Genomic DNA, 17,855 nt, shown 5'->3' with positions numbered 1-17,855 from the left:
AGCAAATTTTGAAGGAAGTGGTTCCATGCGATGACGTGATTTCATGGCATCTTTTGCATTGGTTCAAACGAAGTCGTGAAAGAACCGATATTTTCATTAGCATTTGAACCCATTCATAGGAAGTCGTGAAAGATCCGATATTTTCATTAGCATTTGAACCCATGCATAGGAAGTCGTGAAAGATCCGATCTTTTCATCAGCATTTGAACTCATTCCGTCGATCCAATAGAGATGAATGTTGTGTTTTTGTTAATACATATTTTTCTAAATATATAAGATTAATTATTTACAATAGGCTTGATGTTGTCGGAGACTCAAAATCACAACCAACGTTGTCAAAACTCTCGTCATAATGATAATGTCATTGCAAAGGTTTGGTGAAAATGTCATGCCGAAGCATTGGTGGAAATGTCATGCCAAAGCATTGGTGAAAATGACATGTCAAAGCATTGGTGTAAATGACATGCTTTGGATCCAAAAATGAATAGCATCTTTTGGGGTCCACGCTCATGAAAAAATCATCGATGAAGCCAGACATGCCAGCTCACTTGCACCCATGATTGAATGGCATCTTTGGCATCGAACATTTTGCTGGGATATCCAATGGTTTCATTTCAGAACTCGCTGGTTAGGTTCGTTTTGTTTACATTCGTGAGTACGAACAAAACGAATAGCGAAAAGTTCTCAATTCCACAACAACAGATAGAAAACGAAAAAGTTCAAAACACATAAACGATGATGGTTGAAAACCATACTTTCAACCATGTATGTATGTTCCAAGTATGTTGATGCTGTTGATGTTAGCTGATAGTGTTGTTAAGCAACCAAAGGTGTGTGTGTGTGTCTAAGTGTGGCATTGATCATTTCGCAAAGCAAATGTTTGCCAAAAATTCTTTTTGTTTCGGTGGTGAATGAAACAACTCGGCAAAGCGTAGCCGAAGTACATTTCAGCAATCGTACGGTTTTCGTATTTTTCATTGAAAAGTTTGTAGTTTTGTTTTGAGAGCGAAACGATTCAGACAAACTGAAAAGTTTGTGACTTTGTGTGATTGGTACGGGAATCGTTTTGTTTGCGTTCATTGCGGACGAAAGCAACAGAAGACAAATCAAAACAATGAAAGCGAAGAGTGCGGCAAAGTGATGTGAGCTCGACGAAAATAATGTTAAGTGTGAGAATAAGCGAACAACCAACAGATGTAAAACAAGTAAGAAGTCGTTAAGTTCGGCCGGGCCGAACTTTTTATACTCTCCACCATAAAATAGTCTTAATTAAAATGGAATAATTAGGGTCTTTTCACAATTTTAGGTGGAACAACTTTTCGACAATGGATAGACGCCTACTGCCTCCCACTATTGCTTAAATTACACTGTGAACACAAATGTTGGGGCAGAGATAATTCCTTTTGGAGATGAAAGCCCTTGGTGTGTGTATATTAAAAACCCCGAAGGACAGATCCGCCGTGAGTCAAACTTTCGCCGTATGACGTGATGAAGTTTTTGCAAGAGACCCTGTAAGCCATCATGAATTAGCATTATATCTTTGCTTGTTGTTTTTGTAGAGCACTTAAGCAACAGTGAAAAAAGATATAACGCTAATTCTGAAGGCCCACAGGGTCTCTAACAAAAATTTCATCACGCCATAACGCGGAAGTTCGACTCACGGCGGATCTGTCCTTCAGGGTCCATAATATACTCACCAAGGCCTTTCTTCCCCAAGAGGAATGTTCCGTGCCCCAGATTTGAACCACTGAAAATTCCCGAAAATCGGGAGGTACAGTTATATGGGGGATATACCAAAACATGGACATATAATGACGATTATTTTTGAATAGACAAAATTGTCTCAAAATACCGATCATTACAGCTATTTCGGTTAAAACTGTAGCTAAAATTCTCAAAATACCGAAAATCGGAAGGTACCGTTATATGGGGGCTATACCAAAGCATGGACCTATGTTGACGATGTTTGGTGGAGATGTTTCATGACCACTGAGAACCTCTAATGGCAAATTACAGCTAGTTCGGTTAAAAATTGTAGCTAAAATTCTCCAATTACCGAAAATCGGGAGGTACCGTTATATGAGGACTATACCAAAACATGGACCTATGCCCATATCCTTTGTGATATAAGTTTGTTGATCACTAGGAACCCTAAGTGCTAAATTATAGCTGATTCGGTCTGCAAATGTGGAGAAGAACGCCAAAATACCTCAAATCCAGAGGTACCGTTATATGGGGGCTATACCAAAGAGTACCGATATCCATCTTCGAACTTGACCTGCCTATGGAAAAAAGACCCTCGCGTGCAAAATTTCAGCACTCTATCTCAATTATTGCGGACGCTAGAGTGATTACAACAGACGGACAGACGGACGGACAGACGGACATGGCTCGATCGTCTTAGAATTTTATCCTGATCAAGAATATATATACTTTATAGGGTCGCAACTGATTAGTTCGATGTGGTACAAACGGAATGATCAGAAAAAAATGCACTCTCAGAAGACATGAAAGAAAGTGGCTACTCAGCGGACTTTAAAAATGTCAGAATACTAGACATCAATAACTATTAATGAAAAATATTTAAAGTAAGTTAAAATTAAGTGTAATACCAGACAAGCATATCGTCTGCTCCGTCGTAAAAGGTCGTAAGTCCCTCTCAATACATTTTTCAGGAGGAAGAAAAAACATGCCAGCGCTTTCTGTATTAAAGATTTTATTATGGTGGTAAGGGTATTATAAGTTTGTTTTGTCCAATGCACGATGGGGCCGATGATATGTTTTTGAGGCAAAAAATCACAGGGACAAGCTAGACCTTCAAAATTTCGTGCAGATGTTTATAATCGGCCTAGAAGCTAATGTGCCAAATTTGGTTGATATCGGTTCATATATAGATATAGCTCTCATATATATGTTCGCCCGATTTCGAGTAATTGATGGACCAAACACGAAAATTCTGTCCAATTATGATGATATTTGGAATATGTGGTGGAATTTGGACTGGAAATAAGTTTGCTAAGTTATTTTGAAATCGGTTCAGATTTGGATATAGCTCCCTTATATATTTGCGCCAGATTTGAGGTATTTCGTGCAACAAACACGCAATTTCTGTCCAATTTCGAAGAAATTTGAAACGTGTGACAGGATTTGGTCTAGAAATATGTTTGCTAAATTATATTGAAATCGGTTCAGATTTGGATATAGCTCTCATATATATTTTCACCCGATTTTAGGTATTTGGTGCAACAAACACGCAGATTCTGTCCAATTTCGATGAAATTGAAAATGTTTGAAGAAATTACGTCTAGAAAAAAAGTATGACAAATTATATCGAAATCTGTTCAGATTTGGATATAGTTCCCATATATATTTTCACCCGATTTTAGGTATTTCGTGCAGCAATCACGCCATATATGTCCAATTGTGATGAAATTTAAAGTGTGTGACGGAATTTGGTCTAAAAACATTATTGAGACATCATATTGAAATCGGTTCAGATTTGGATATATCGTTCATAAATTTTCTCTGTCGAAGTTAATTGTTTTCTCAATTTAGTTGGTTGATACCGAACTTCCTTGAGAACATAGTTTAAATATTTTTCTTTTGACATATTGGACGAAACAGAGGTGGCATGAATCAAGGGTTTGGTATTGTTGCCGTGTTCATAGCAGACTTCCGAAGCAAGTTTTCTTCCTTCACTATAATCCACATTAGGGCGCCCTCTCTTCTTTTTATCATTACCTTGCTCTAGCGCAAATACTGTGTCGCTAGCTAGCCATAAGATTTCAAATTGTAATACACGACTTTTTGACCTCCACTTTTTTATCCATTTTTGGTTAAGGTGTGCCCAAATATTATAAATTTGCTTTTTAACTTCCGTCATGAAGTTGTCTTTGACACCTCGATTAAATTTTGCAGAAATCCATTCTATAAGGTGTTTAGGTTTTCGCTGATTTTCCAACCAAAAATTAAAAATATCCAAATTTTTAAGTTTAAGAAATCTGGAAGTTGATAATTTTTTTATTCGCAAGTATACGCAAAAATTCTTTTCAAAATCTGTTAGCCGACATTGTCACCTTTCACCAGATACATATTTTTACGACAAAGCACCCTGAAGCCGAAAGTTCTACTCCAAAGAACACATGGACGATACCACAGACTACATCAAAAACCATCACTTACTGAAACAACAAATTATTGACCACATCTAATATTACATTTACACTTTTAATAATAATCTTAATTTACATAAGATTACCCGTATTTTCCATTTTTAAAAAATAGATAATATCAACAGATCAAGTTTTGGCGCCAAAATACTTAAATTGTTTAACTACGACTGAATGTCAGAAATAAACGGAATCATAATTATGACATCTTTGACAGCTTGGCATGTCGCCGTGGGTCGTTGCCAGATTGTAATTTTTTGGTTTTGGAGGTTTGAAAGTGTTAAGAATATAATTCCGTTATTATTTGATTTCAATCGCTGACTTGAAAAAATGACTTTTTGCCTCAAAAACCTGCCATTGGCCCCATCGTGCAATGTTCGTGTAACAACGCGAAATATTCATCGTAGACCTCCTCCCCTTGCCATTTTTTCATGTCTTGACGAGATAAAGCGATTTAGCTATATGTGTGTCCGTCCATCCATTAACAATTGTAATAAAACTCCAGGCCTCAATTTTGCACCGATCGTCACGAAATTTTAGGGAGAGGTCGGGTTTCGACCAGAAGTGATCCCATTAGATGTTGGTTATGATCGAAAGGTGTGAAATGGACCAAACCCACAATTTTTACCTGACTTTTTAGTTGTCCTGTAAATCGCAGTAATATTTCGATCGGAGCGAAATTTTAAGACTGATTTGAGTTAAAAACAAAGAATAAGCTTGCAATTTAACATGGGGATGAGATAATTATTAGCGGGTTTAATGGACCAAAACTTTTGTGTGAAATCTTATATATGAAATACAATGTGTGTATGTTTGTATGTTCCGCATGGACTCAAAAACGGCTGAACCGATTTTTTTTTTGAAAATTTCAGAGAATGTACAAGGCACAACCCAGGTGAAAATAGGCTTTATATTTGTTGAATTTCGGAGGGGGCGGGGGCTGGCCCTATTGTTTAAAAAACGCTTTTTTGCAAATGTTATCGAAAATGAATTTGCGAGGCAACGGCAACGAGGCAGAATCTCCGACCCTATGTACTTATTCCATGTAATTTTCAGATTATGCACAGGGATGTCCTTTGGTGGAAGTAGGCTAAATATTTTGTCGAATTTCGGAGGAGCGGGTTACACCTGTGCCCTATTTTTTAAATGCGCTATATATAAAACTTACGAACGATTCCGTTTCCCCAATCCTGGGTACATATTTTAGCAATAAGACCCGACCAGAGTAAAATTCTAAGTAGGTATAACAATGACCGTCTGTCCGTCTTTTGAAATTAAGATACAGCTCGCAATTTTTAAGATTTGGTATAGAAGTTTCTATTACTTATAGGATGTTTGGTATTGACGCCTTCATATAGCCCCCATAGGACGGTACCTCCCGATTTCCGGTATTTTGAAGGTGTGGCCTCCATATTCCTCTGAAATAGCTGAAATTTGGTATTTATTCTTCGTGTCGGATATAAAACTTTCTCCCATAAATTTGTCCATATAGGTCCACGCCTTCATATAGCCCCGTAGAACGGTGCCACCCGAATTTCGGTATTTTGAAGGTTAGCCACATTGTTTTACCGAAATTGCTGAAATTTAGTATTAAGTCTTCTTCATACACGAAAGGAAACTAATTATTCCATTTAACTTCAATACAACTCATGGTGGAGGGTATAACAAGTTCGGCCTGGCCGAATTTAAGGACGTTCTTACTTGTTATTGATATTCACTTGCATATCCCAACTAATTTGTGATGCAAAAAAATTTAATTGACATAAGAAAAGGTAACATAAACTGTTTCAAGGGCCAGCAACGTGGACCGGTTCGGCTAATATTTAATATAAAACATGACAAGTTGTACTTACGACCTTGTACTTTTGGCTTACGACCTTTTCCTTCAATTAAAGTTCTTGATTTATTCCGTTAATATATGTACGTGGTTTCTTAGCTACATTGTAATCCCAAATAGTGTCCTTTTTTGTCTTCCCAAGTATTTCTGCCCCAACTTCCTGCATCTTTTGTTTTTGTCTGCAAACCATGTAGAATCTTCAGCATGTAATGTCTTCCTGCGTTTAGGAAGTTTATGTTATGAAAGTTATGAAAACCATAGGGAACTAGAACCATGACACCGCCGTCTAATTCCATTCCAAATTCATACTGCTCTTTGTTAGCAAAAACCATGATGTCTTCTTAGTTTAATAACATTTCAATCAATTATTATTTTAGAATCATTTAATAACATAAACATTGCACTTACACGCCCATTAGAAGGTATTACTTTATTGAATTCAGAATACAAACTTATTTCTTTATGTGAATAAATGTCCCTAGAGAAACCACAAATTACCAGTTGATAAAGTTAAGTAAGATATACGACAGTAAAAACAGTAAAAATTTTGATTTTTTTACAAATTTTTCAATATATTAGGTATTTGAACACATACAGCATCCCAATTTGTATCAATGAAAAGGCCAGAAGTCTATCTTTCATAATCAATTCACTTATAGGGAAAATAGATTCCACATGTACATTTTCGTTGCAATATAAAAATTATGACATTTTTGTTCAAAAGTGTAGTCCACAGGCTCCGCCAAATATCATCCGATTATCATCAAAAAGGTGTAGGCTAGTTCTTTACATTGTACCCCAACCATGGAAGACATTAAACATTATATCTGAACTACATTAGATGTAGCATTCTTTTAAAGTATAAATTTTCCTGTGGACTTACGACCTTTTCGTACTCAAATTTGTACGTTTTGTGGACTTACGGCCTTTTCCGACAAGGGCAGTACATATAGAAAAACGCGATATACTACCATTTTCTTTGTATCATACGACGTGTTTTGACTTTTACTATCATCCTGTAACAAAAACGCGATTTCCAAAAAAAGTGGACTTACGACCTTTTCCGACGGAGCAGAGGATATGTATTAAAAGAAACAAGTAGGAAAAGCGTTAAGTTCGGTCGGGCCAAACTTTTTATACCCTTCACCGCAAAATTCAGCCATCTCGGTGGATTAATGTGGCCACAACCTTCAAAATACCGAAAATCGGAAGTTACCGTTCTATGGGGGCTATATGATGGCGTGGACCTATATCTACAAATTTCTGGGGGAAAGTTTTAAACCCCCAACGAAGACTAAATACCAAATTTCAGCCATCTCGGCGTGATAATGAGGCCAAAACCTTCAAAATACCGAAAATCGGGAGATATTGTCCTATGGGGGCTATATCAAAACGTGGACCTTAATAAACAATTTATGGTAGAACTGTTTCTTAGCCTCTGGAAACACCAAATACAAAGTTACAACCGATTCTGTTGTCAAATGGGACTAATACATTCAAAATATATTAAATTGACGCGTACTTTATATGGGGCGTTATATGAGGGCTATACCAAAACGTGGATCTATATAAACCAACTTTGGTAGGAATGTTTTTTGGACTCTGGAGACACAAAATACCAAATTACAACCAATTCGGTGGCAAAATGGGACAAATGTCTTAAAAATTCCTTAAAACGACGACGCGTCATTTTGTATGGGGCTATACGAAAGCGTGGACCTACATAGCCCGCTTTCAAATTTTCATCGACCTTCGTCAATCCGTTCGGACGTTAGAGTGATTTCCACAGACGGACAGACGGATAGACGGACGGACATGGCTATATCGATGTAGAATTGCACGCTGATCAAGAATATATAGTCTGCTCCGTCGGAAAAGGTCGTAAGTCCACTTTTTTTGGAAATCGCGTTTTTGTTACAGGATGATAGTACACGTCAATACACATCGTATGATACAAAGAAAATGGTAGTATGTTGCGTTTTTCTATATGTTTTGCCCTTGTCTGAAAAGGTCGTAAGTCCACAAAACGTACAAATTTGAGTACGAAAAGGTCGTAAGTCCACAGGAAAATGTATACTTTAAAAGAACACTACAGCTAATGTAGTTCAGATATAATGTTTAACGTCATCCATGGTTGGGGTACAATGTAAAGAACTAGCCTACACCTTTGGATGATAATCGGATGATATTTTGCGGAGCCTTTGGACCAAACTTTTGAACAAAAATGTGATAATTTTTATATTGCAACGAAAATTTACATTTGAAATCTATTTTCCCCTATAAGCGAACTGATTATGTAAGATGGACTTCTGGCTTTTTTATTGATACAAATTGGGATGCTGTATGTGTTCAAATACCTCATATATCGAAAAAATTGTAAAAAACCAAGATGTTTACTGTTTTACTGCCGTATATCTTACTTAACTTTATTAACTGGTAATTTGTGGTTTCTCTAGGGACATTTATTTACATAACGAGATTAGTTTGTAATCTGAATTGAATAAAGTAATACCTTCTAACGGACGGGTAAATGCAATGTTTATATTATTAAATGATTCTAAAATAATAATTGATTGAAATGTTATTAAACTAAGAAGACATAATGGTTTATGCTAACAAAGAGCAGTATGAATTTGGAATGGAATTGGACGATGGAGTCATGGGTCTAGTTTCCTATGGTTTTCACGGTGATTCTGAAAGCTCTGATGATAAACTTCCTAAGCCCAGGAAGACATTACATGCTGAAGATTCTACATGGCTTGCAGACAAAAACAAAAAAACCCAAACGAAGAATAAATACCAAATTTCAGCCATTTCTGAGGAATATTGAGGCCACACCTTCAAAATACCGGAAATCGGGAGGTACCGTTCTATGGGGGCTATATGAAGGCGTCAATATCAAACATCCTAGAAGTAATAGAAACTTCTATAACAAATCACGAAGATCTATATTTAAAATTGCGTGCTGTATCTTAATTTCAAAAGACGGACAGACGGTCATGTTTATACCGACTTAGAATTTTACTCTGATCAAGAATATATATAATTTATAGGGTATCCGCTGAATATATCGATATACTACAAACTGAATGACAAATTTAATTATACCCTCCATATTATGGTGGAGGGTATAAAAATCTTCAGAAATGTTGGTGTCGATATGCAATTTTAACATACCGCCAAATAAGTGATGACTTGAGGCATGCCGACTGTGTCCACCTTCTTAAAATGTATCTTATATACCTGATGAAACTATAGCTATCGATATGTTGCCTTCTAATCTAAACACTTGCTTTCCAATAAGACCAAAGCTTCGTTATGCATAACATCTGGTATTTCCATTGATTTGTAGCATAGTTAAGAAAGTGGGGGTGGTCGGGTCTTATTGCTAAAATATGTAGCCAGGATTGGGGAAACGGAATCGTTCGTAAGTTTTAAATATGTATATAGCGCATTTAAAAAATAGGGCACAGGTGTAACCCGCTCCTCCGAAATTCAACAAAATATATAGCCTACTTCCACCAAGGGACATCACTGTGCATAATCTGAAAATTACATGGAATAAGTACTTAGGGTCGGAGATTCAACAACAGTTGCCTCGCAAATTAATTTTCTGACCAATAATTTCATAACTTTAGCAAAAAAGTGTTTTTTTTTAAATAGGGCCAGCCCCGCCCCTTCCATATTCAAAAAAATATAGAGCCTACTTTCACTTCTTTTGTTCCTGGTATATTTTCTGAAATTTTCAAAAAATCGGTTCAGCCGTTTTTGAGTCTATGCGGAACATACAAACATACACATTGTCTTTTATGTATAAGATTTCACCCAAAAGTTTTGGTCCATTAAACCAGCTAATAATTATCTCATCACCATGTTAAATTGCAAGCTTAATCTTTGTCTTAAACTCAAATCATTTTTAAAATTTCGCTCTGATCGGAATATTACTACGATCTACAGGACAGCTACAAAGTCGGGTAAAAATTGTGTGTTTGGTCCATTTCACACCTTTCGATCATAACAAACATCTAATGGGGTCACTTCTGGTCGGAACCCGACCTCTCCACAAAATTTCGTGACGGTCGGCCCAAAATTGAGGCCTGGAGTTTTATTACAATTGTTAATGGATGGACGGACACACATAGCTAGATCGCTTTATCTCGTCAAGATATGAAAAAATGGCAAGGGGAGGGGGTCTACGACGAATACTTCGCGATGTTACAAGAATATTGGACAAAACAAACTTATAAAACCCTCTCTACATTGTTTTGTAAAGTATAAATATTTTATTTTAAGAACGTCCGTAAATTGTAGGAAAAGGTCGTAAGTCCCTACAAAAGTACAAAACTGTACAAGGAAAAGGTCGTAAGTCCAAAGACATCCAATTATCTCCCAAACGCGACGGAACTTTATCAAACAAAGTACAGGTATTGAAGCGGAATAAATAAACGAAGAATACTGTCTTTACCACCATAATGAAATCTTTAATACAGAAAGCGCTGGAATGTTTTTTCTTTCTCCTGAAAAATTTATTGAGAGGGACTTACGACCTTTTCCGACGGAGCAGACGATATATAGTTTGTGGGGTCTACAATGATTATTTCGAGTAGTTACAAACTGAATGACAAACTTAATATACCCCCATCCTATGGTGGAAGGTATAAAAAGGACCACATGTTCAAGGAACTGTAATTAAACAAATTATTGGAAATTTTAAAACTTTTTAATTGTGAATTAAAGAGTGCCCAATAGACGGATAGACTTCCTTTTTGTGAAGAAGACGTTTACATAGAATTTTTATAGAGTAAGTACCGTTATGTTGATTGAAGCAATATCAAGATATACAGATCTCACCAATTTCGCTTCTTTCATGGAGTGTTTCTAAAAATTGCAGCAAATTGCAGCTTCGGCCATTTGGTATACGAAAGAGGGATGTCTCTTTCGAATAAAATTATGCAAAAATAAGATCCGATAAAATCCGATTCTTTGAGAAACACTACACTTCCTGTCACATGTTCAAAAAATCTAAAAAAGTATATTGGCTTATTTTGAAATACAGGTTGTATAGAGTATGCCGCAGAAAATCTCAAGTTGATGGTAGCAATATTGGCTGAGATATGAGCATTGGAAGGGAACAATTTATTGTGATTTGTATGTAGCTTAGAAACTTTAAACGCGTGTTTCTCTAAATGACATTCTTAAAGCCGGTGTCAACGATAGCTCGAAAAAGCATTGATCGATCTCCATATGGTTTGGTGAGCTTATTATATACGTAAAAAGCTTAACTTTAACCGAGACAGATTTTTTTAATTTTTTTGTCCGATTTTTGGACAAAAGCTGTCATTTTTTTCGTTAAATACGAAATTTTGATTTTGACAGCTCACAATTTTTTTAATCGATGTTTTAAAAATCATTTTCCCTTAAAGACATGATTATTAGGTTCTTAAAACGCCCACAAAAATATACCAAAATCTGCCCATCCGTTTTCGAGCTATCGTTGGCACCGCAAAACGCTTTTACAGAAAAAGGGTTTCGCAGGTAGTCATTTACGACAAGACTATGCAACAACAAAAAATCAAAGAAAGAACGACTTAAAAATATTGGTAGCTTCTTTGAAAAAATATTATGAAAAAATGATTGAAATTTGGTCTGCACAACTAGGGATAATCCATTAAGTTTCCTGATTTTGCCCCAGTTGACCAATTCACTTTATTTGACTGCCTGGTGTTATGGATGTTAAAAGCTCGAATCAGAAATAATAGATAATGCCGCTATATTGATAGGAGTGGGGTGTGGTTGGTATATGTATTAGGTTGGTATATGTTAGGTATAGCCCCTATAGAACGGTACCCCCTGATTTCAGGCGTTTTGGGGGTCTTGACCACATCTTCTATATATTTAAAAAGCTAAATTGTATCTCCTGCACATTTGAAAAAATTACAAAAACGCCCTGAAATGTACCCTTAGTATTTTGGGAACCAGTTCCAAAGATGCGGAAAGATGCAGCTGAAAGTTTGAAAAATATGATCCGTAGACTACTACTGATTTTTTAAAAAAAATTCGTTAGGGGGAAAGAGGGGGAACATAATTAAAACTTTACATGAATTTAAATTATATTGAAGAAATTACATTACAAAAGTCCTTTAGTCAACACAAGTATTCAATAATGAATCCCAAAAATTAACAAACACAAAACTGCATAAAAATTAAGTTAATACATTGTTTTTCAATATCCGAATTAAGTTTGGTCAATATAGAGTTCATTTAGTTTGATATTGATATTTTACTTTCACCTAACTTTTGCACTGAATTCACCTAGAAACCCAACCTGTTAAATTTTCCCTTTTTTGGTGCCATTCTCAAAGAGTACAATAAGAAGTAATCCATAACAAATTTATTTTAGAGAAATTTAAAATGTTAGTAGTAGATATGAATACATTTGGTACCAAAAATTAGACTTTCATTTTTTAATTTTGGCCAATGGCAGCGACCACTGTGCAACGCTCTGGTTGGGAAAATTGTGGATTATTTTTATAGTATGTGCGGAAAAAAACTAAGAATAAAACATTTGAAACGAATAATTTAAATCACGATACTAACTTCTACTGTCATCGTAGACTAATAAATGTATAGACAACAAAATCTCTCATTTTCTGTTCCTAACAGATGCCGCACAAAGTGATGTTGGGGCTATCGTGTGACTCACAGCTAACTGGGGCTAGTGAAATAACTTGACTTCGAAAACAATTTTTTAGTTTTTCTACAATTTGACGGCTATCTTTGTAATTGTTTCGACTCGTGTACTTTTTAAGACAATTTTACTAAAAAGAACTTTTTGTAATTATAATAACTTCATAAATGTTTACATTTTTGCGATTTTTGGTTTGAGTGAAGAGAGTGGCTTTCGCTCAACCCGTAAACAACTGTCTACGACATCTATGTATCTATTTTCGAAGATAAGAGCTGAGAAACATTTGTAGTCTATACATTCATTAGTGTATGATACAATCTCCAGCAATAAATCTTACCCATTCTCACTTAAATACCTCTCCGAGTTTAAAAATAGCTTTCACCAGATGAGAGTTTTCCCTGGGGTTACATAGTTTGCAGTAGTGCAGCAAGGTAAAGCTGGATAAACATTTCCTGATATGAATGACAGCTTCACTCAAATATAAATTATTAGACAGTGTTAGGGTCCATGTTTGTCGGTCATCCAGGTACATTTTGGTTGTTGGACAATCGAAAATCGATAGAAAATGTCATTTAAAACTGAAGAGGTCAAAGTACTAGTATTCCAGATATGAACCTAATTATACACAGAAAAAAATGGACACAGATTTGATAAACAAATTCAAATATTCAATTAAATTTTGATTGATTTTTTTGCCGATAAACGAATTGTCATATTTACAAACGTGTTTATCAAACATTTCCCAAAACATTATCAGTTTTTTGACGTGCTGTTTTTTCAGGTAATTATTTATTGAAAACATAATAACTTTTATTTCATTGTCTTTTAAAAAGTTTGTTTCATTTTAGTTAGTTACAAAATACATCAAAATTTTGATAAAGCTGATTATCGGAAAAATTTTTTTCTCTGTAGACAAACTGACTGGAACTCATTTTTCGAGTTAACGACAAAAAGGTAATTAACGAAATTTTGATACCGATAGCAACAGTATTGTCAACTTTTATTGATACTTTTCAATCATAATTTGGGTTTTAATTTTGTCAATTTTTTTCGCTAACTCAAAAATGAGTTTCAGTATTCCCCTAGAAGGTCTTTTTAAAAAAACAAGGAGATCTTCTATAAGAAGATTGTCTGGTCTTCTGTAAGAAAACTTTCGACCATTTATAAGAATTTCTTTCGGCGTTATATAGATACTGCATGCCAAAGTTTCTGCTTTCCATAAGTAGACTTAAGACTTTCTTTCTAAAATAGATCATCTGCAATTTTTATAAGAATTATAGAAAACCTTCGGGCACTGTGTTGAAGACCGATGGGCCATCTACTAAAAGACCTTCTACCTTCTATTAGAACTCATTTTTTGGATACCGACAAAAATCGGTACAAATAATATTTTTATCATTTCGATAATTAACAATATTTGTTGGTAAGTTAGGATCTAAAATAAATTCCTACCCATGAAGTAATACATACTTTTAATTTTTATTTTTTTTTCCAAGACTGTCGAACCTTCCATAAGAAGACTCTGATCTTCTAAAATAAATAACTTGTTGGTGTACTATTGTAAAAACTTTTACTCTTCTTATAGAAGAAATACCCATAATAATTCAATACAGCTTATCTCAGAGTCCGAACGGCGTGTCCTAAGACACCATTTGTAGAGAAGTTTTACATGGCTTGAATACCTAGAAAATGTCGCCAACATTACTGAAGAATATTTTGCCACCGTTGAAAATTAATACGCTAGGGCAATTAATACGCTAGAGCACCATGTCATTTTCAATAATGCAAAAACTGGGAATGGGAAAATGAGTTCTCTACACAAAACCCATTATATTTTAGGTAGTAGACCCGTTATCTATTACTGCAATTTTCATCTGGGGGAAAAGTCAGTAGTTCTTTTTCCATATGTAGGCTACTTTGCCGGTATATGCCCTTGAGGAAATAAATTATATGTAATATAATTGTAGTTATCTTCTTCGACCTAAACTCTTACCTCGTGCAAATGTTTTTTATTTCTTTTGCGATTGGACTCAAATTTTGTATCTAGGCGTTTTGAGGGCCAATTTTTCGATATTTGGGGTCATACCAAAAACATGCAAAAAAATATGCAAAATATATGCAAAAAATATGCAAAACATATGCAAAAAATATGCAAAAAATATGCTAAATATGCAAATGTTTTTGAGGAAATCGCGTTTTTGTTACAGGATGATAGTACAAGTCAAAACACGTCGTATAATACAAAGAAAATGGTAGTATGTCGCGTTTTTCTATATGTTTAGCCCTTGTCGGAAAAGGTCGTAAGTCCACAAAACGTACAAATTTGAGTACGAAAAGGTCGTAAGTCCACAGGAAAATGTATACTTTAAAGAATACTACAGCTAATGTAGTTCAGATATAATGTTTAACGTCATCCATGGTTGAGGTACAATGTAAAGAACTAGCCTACACCTTTGGATGATAAACAGATGATATTTGGCGGAGCCTGTGGACCAAACTTTTGAACAAAAATGGGATAATTTCTATATTGCAACGAAAATTTACATTTGAAATCTATTTTCCCCTATAAGCGAACTAATTACGAAAGATGGACTTCTGGCCTTTTCTTTGATACAAATTGGGATGCTGTATGTGTTCAAATACCTCATATATTAAAAAATTTGTAAAAAAATCAAAATTTTTACTGTTTTTACACGAAGATTTATCTTAAAAATTGCGAGCTGTATCTTAATTTCAAAAGACGCACAGACGGTCATGGTTAGAATTTTACTCTGGTCGGGTCTTATTGCTAAAATATGTACCCAGGATTGGGGAAACGGAATCGTTCGTAAGTTTTATATATAGCGCATTTAAAAATAGGGGACAGGTGTAACCCGCTCCTTCGAAATTCACCAAGGGACATCCATGTGCATAATCTGAAAATTACATGGAATAAGTTCTTATGGTCGGAGATTCAACAACCGTTGCCTCGCAAATTAATTTTCTGACCGGTACTTCATAACTTTTGCAAAAAAGCGATTTTTTAAAAATAGGGCCTGCACCCGCCCCCTCCGAAATTCAAAAACTAAAAAGCCTATTTTCACCTCGGTTGTTCCTTGCATATTCTCTGAAATTTTCAAAAAAATCAGCCGTTTTTGAGTCTATGCGGAACACACACTCATTGTCTTTTGTATATAAGATTTCACACAAAAGTTTTGGTCCATTAAACCCGCTAATAATTATCTCATCACCATGTTAAATTTCAAGCTTATTCTTTGTCTTAAACTCAAATCATTCTTGAAATTTCGCTCCGATCGGAATATTACTGCGATCTACAGGACAGCTACAAAGTCGGGTAAAAATTGTGGGTTTGGTCCATTTCACACCTTTCGATCATAACCAACATCTAATGGGGTCACTTCTGGTCGGAACCCGACCTCTCCACAAAATTTCGTGACGATCGGTCCTAAATTTAGGCCTGGAGTTTTATTACAATTGTTATTGGATAGACGGACACACATAGCTAGATTGCTTTATCTCGTCAAGATATGAAAAGATGGCAGGGGGAGGGGGTCCACAACGAATACTTCGCGATGTTACACGAATATTGGACAAAACAAACTTATAATACCCTTTCCACATTGTTTTGTAAAGTATAAATATTTTATTTAAAAACGTCCGTAAATTGTAGGAAAAGGTCGTAAGTCCCTACAAAAATACTGTATGGTCAAGGACCATACCGGTCATAATTACTTTGGTCGAACCTGTTGTTTGTCAAATTTGTCATTTACTTTGGGCTAGCGGTTCGCAAATATACATATATATTTACATATTTATGCAACTGCTAGTCTATTCCCTTTGCTGCCTTCCAATAGCATTGGAAAACATAGTTATGCTTTAAAAGCGATCAAGGCAGCAAAGGGATTTCAGTTTCTCACCGGTATTTCAAGCGCACGTTACTCTCACAGTGAACACAAGTTACAATAACACAATTTGTTACAACATAAAATCTGCTCAAGTCACATACATATTGTTAAAAGAACAGAAAGTGAACATAAAATAATCACAAGTACAAACTAGAAATTACACACAAGAAACAATCACATTTTGTTAAACACAAAACATAAAAGTTGTTAACTATCTTTGTACATATAACACGTAATTGCATACAAAAAACAAAAATTACAAAGTTTAAAATATTTACTTAAAACATAATTAAAATCACAACACATTTTGTACAGAACAGTTAAAAGTGAAAACTAGCCTAAATTGCACATTACTTAAACCTATTTAAAACCTAAAACTATGTAAAACTTAAATCTATCTAAAATCTAAACCTACCTAAAGAATCTAAAACTACTTAAAATCTAATATTGCACGAAATATATTGCATTCCCCACCAATTTGTATAAAAAAGAACCTAGCCTGAATTAAATATATTGCACTAAAAATTTCACTAATTAAAACCTAATCTCAAAACAACACAAAATTGAATTGTACATACACATACAAACCACATTGAATTACAAATAAAACCACTCACTATACTTTGTACAAATATTAAAACGAAAAAAAACGAAAATCTTATCATTTGTTAGAAAAAAGGAAAATTAAAACATTAAAAAGGTTTGTAGAGAAACATTTGGTCCATACGAGCCAGATTTGTGTTTTTTAAAAATCATTTAAAAATTGCTTATAGTGCTGAAAAAAGAAAAAAAATAAAATTTCATTGTCAAAATAATTTAATAAAAGAGAATAAAAATTGAACTAAGCCCCTAGTGAACCGTTCAGTGAACACCGGCATATTGAACGCATAAAGAGAAATAAATAAAAACATCAAAACAATTAGTGACAGTGAAAATATAAATGAATTCAATTACGAAAAAATTAAAAGAAATATAAATAAAATTGGAAAAAATAGAACAGTGAGTGGCTAAAACAATAAAAACAACAAACAAAGCATAAGACAGTGAAAAAAGTGCAAAAATAATATATAACAACAACAAGTGCAAAAGTGGAATAATACAAGAAATAGAAATATTGGAAATATACAACAAAAACATACAGATAGATCGGTGAGAGAAAATTGGAAAAAGTGAGAACACGGAATACAAAAATAGTGGAAAAACACAAAAAAGTTAAAATAAAAAAAAATCTTCAAAAACAATAAATAAACTGTGCA

The sequence above is a fragment of the Musca autumnalis genome, unplaced genomic scaffold (assembly GCF_047663935.1).
Source record: "Musca autumnalis isolate F117 unplaced genomic scaffold, ASM4766393v1 scaffold_3, whole genome shotgun sequence".
NCBI lineage: Eukaryota > Metazoa > Arthropoda > Insecta > Diptera > Muscidae > Musca > Musca autumnalis.
The sequence above is the reverse complement of the archived record's forward strand: the minus strand, read 5'-3'. Positions refer to the sequence as shown.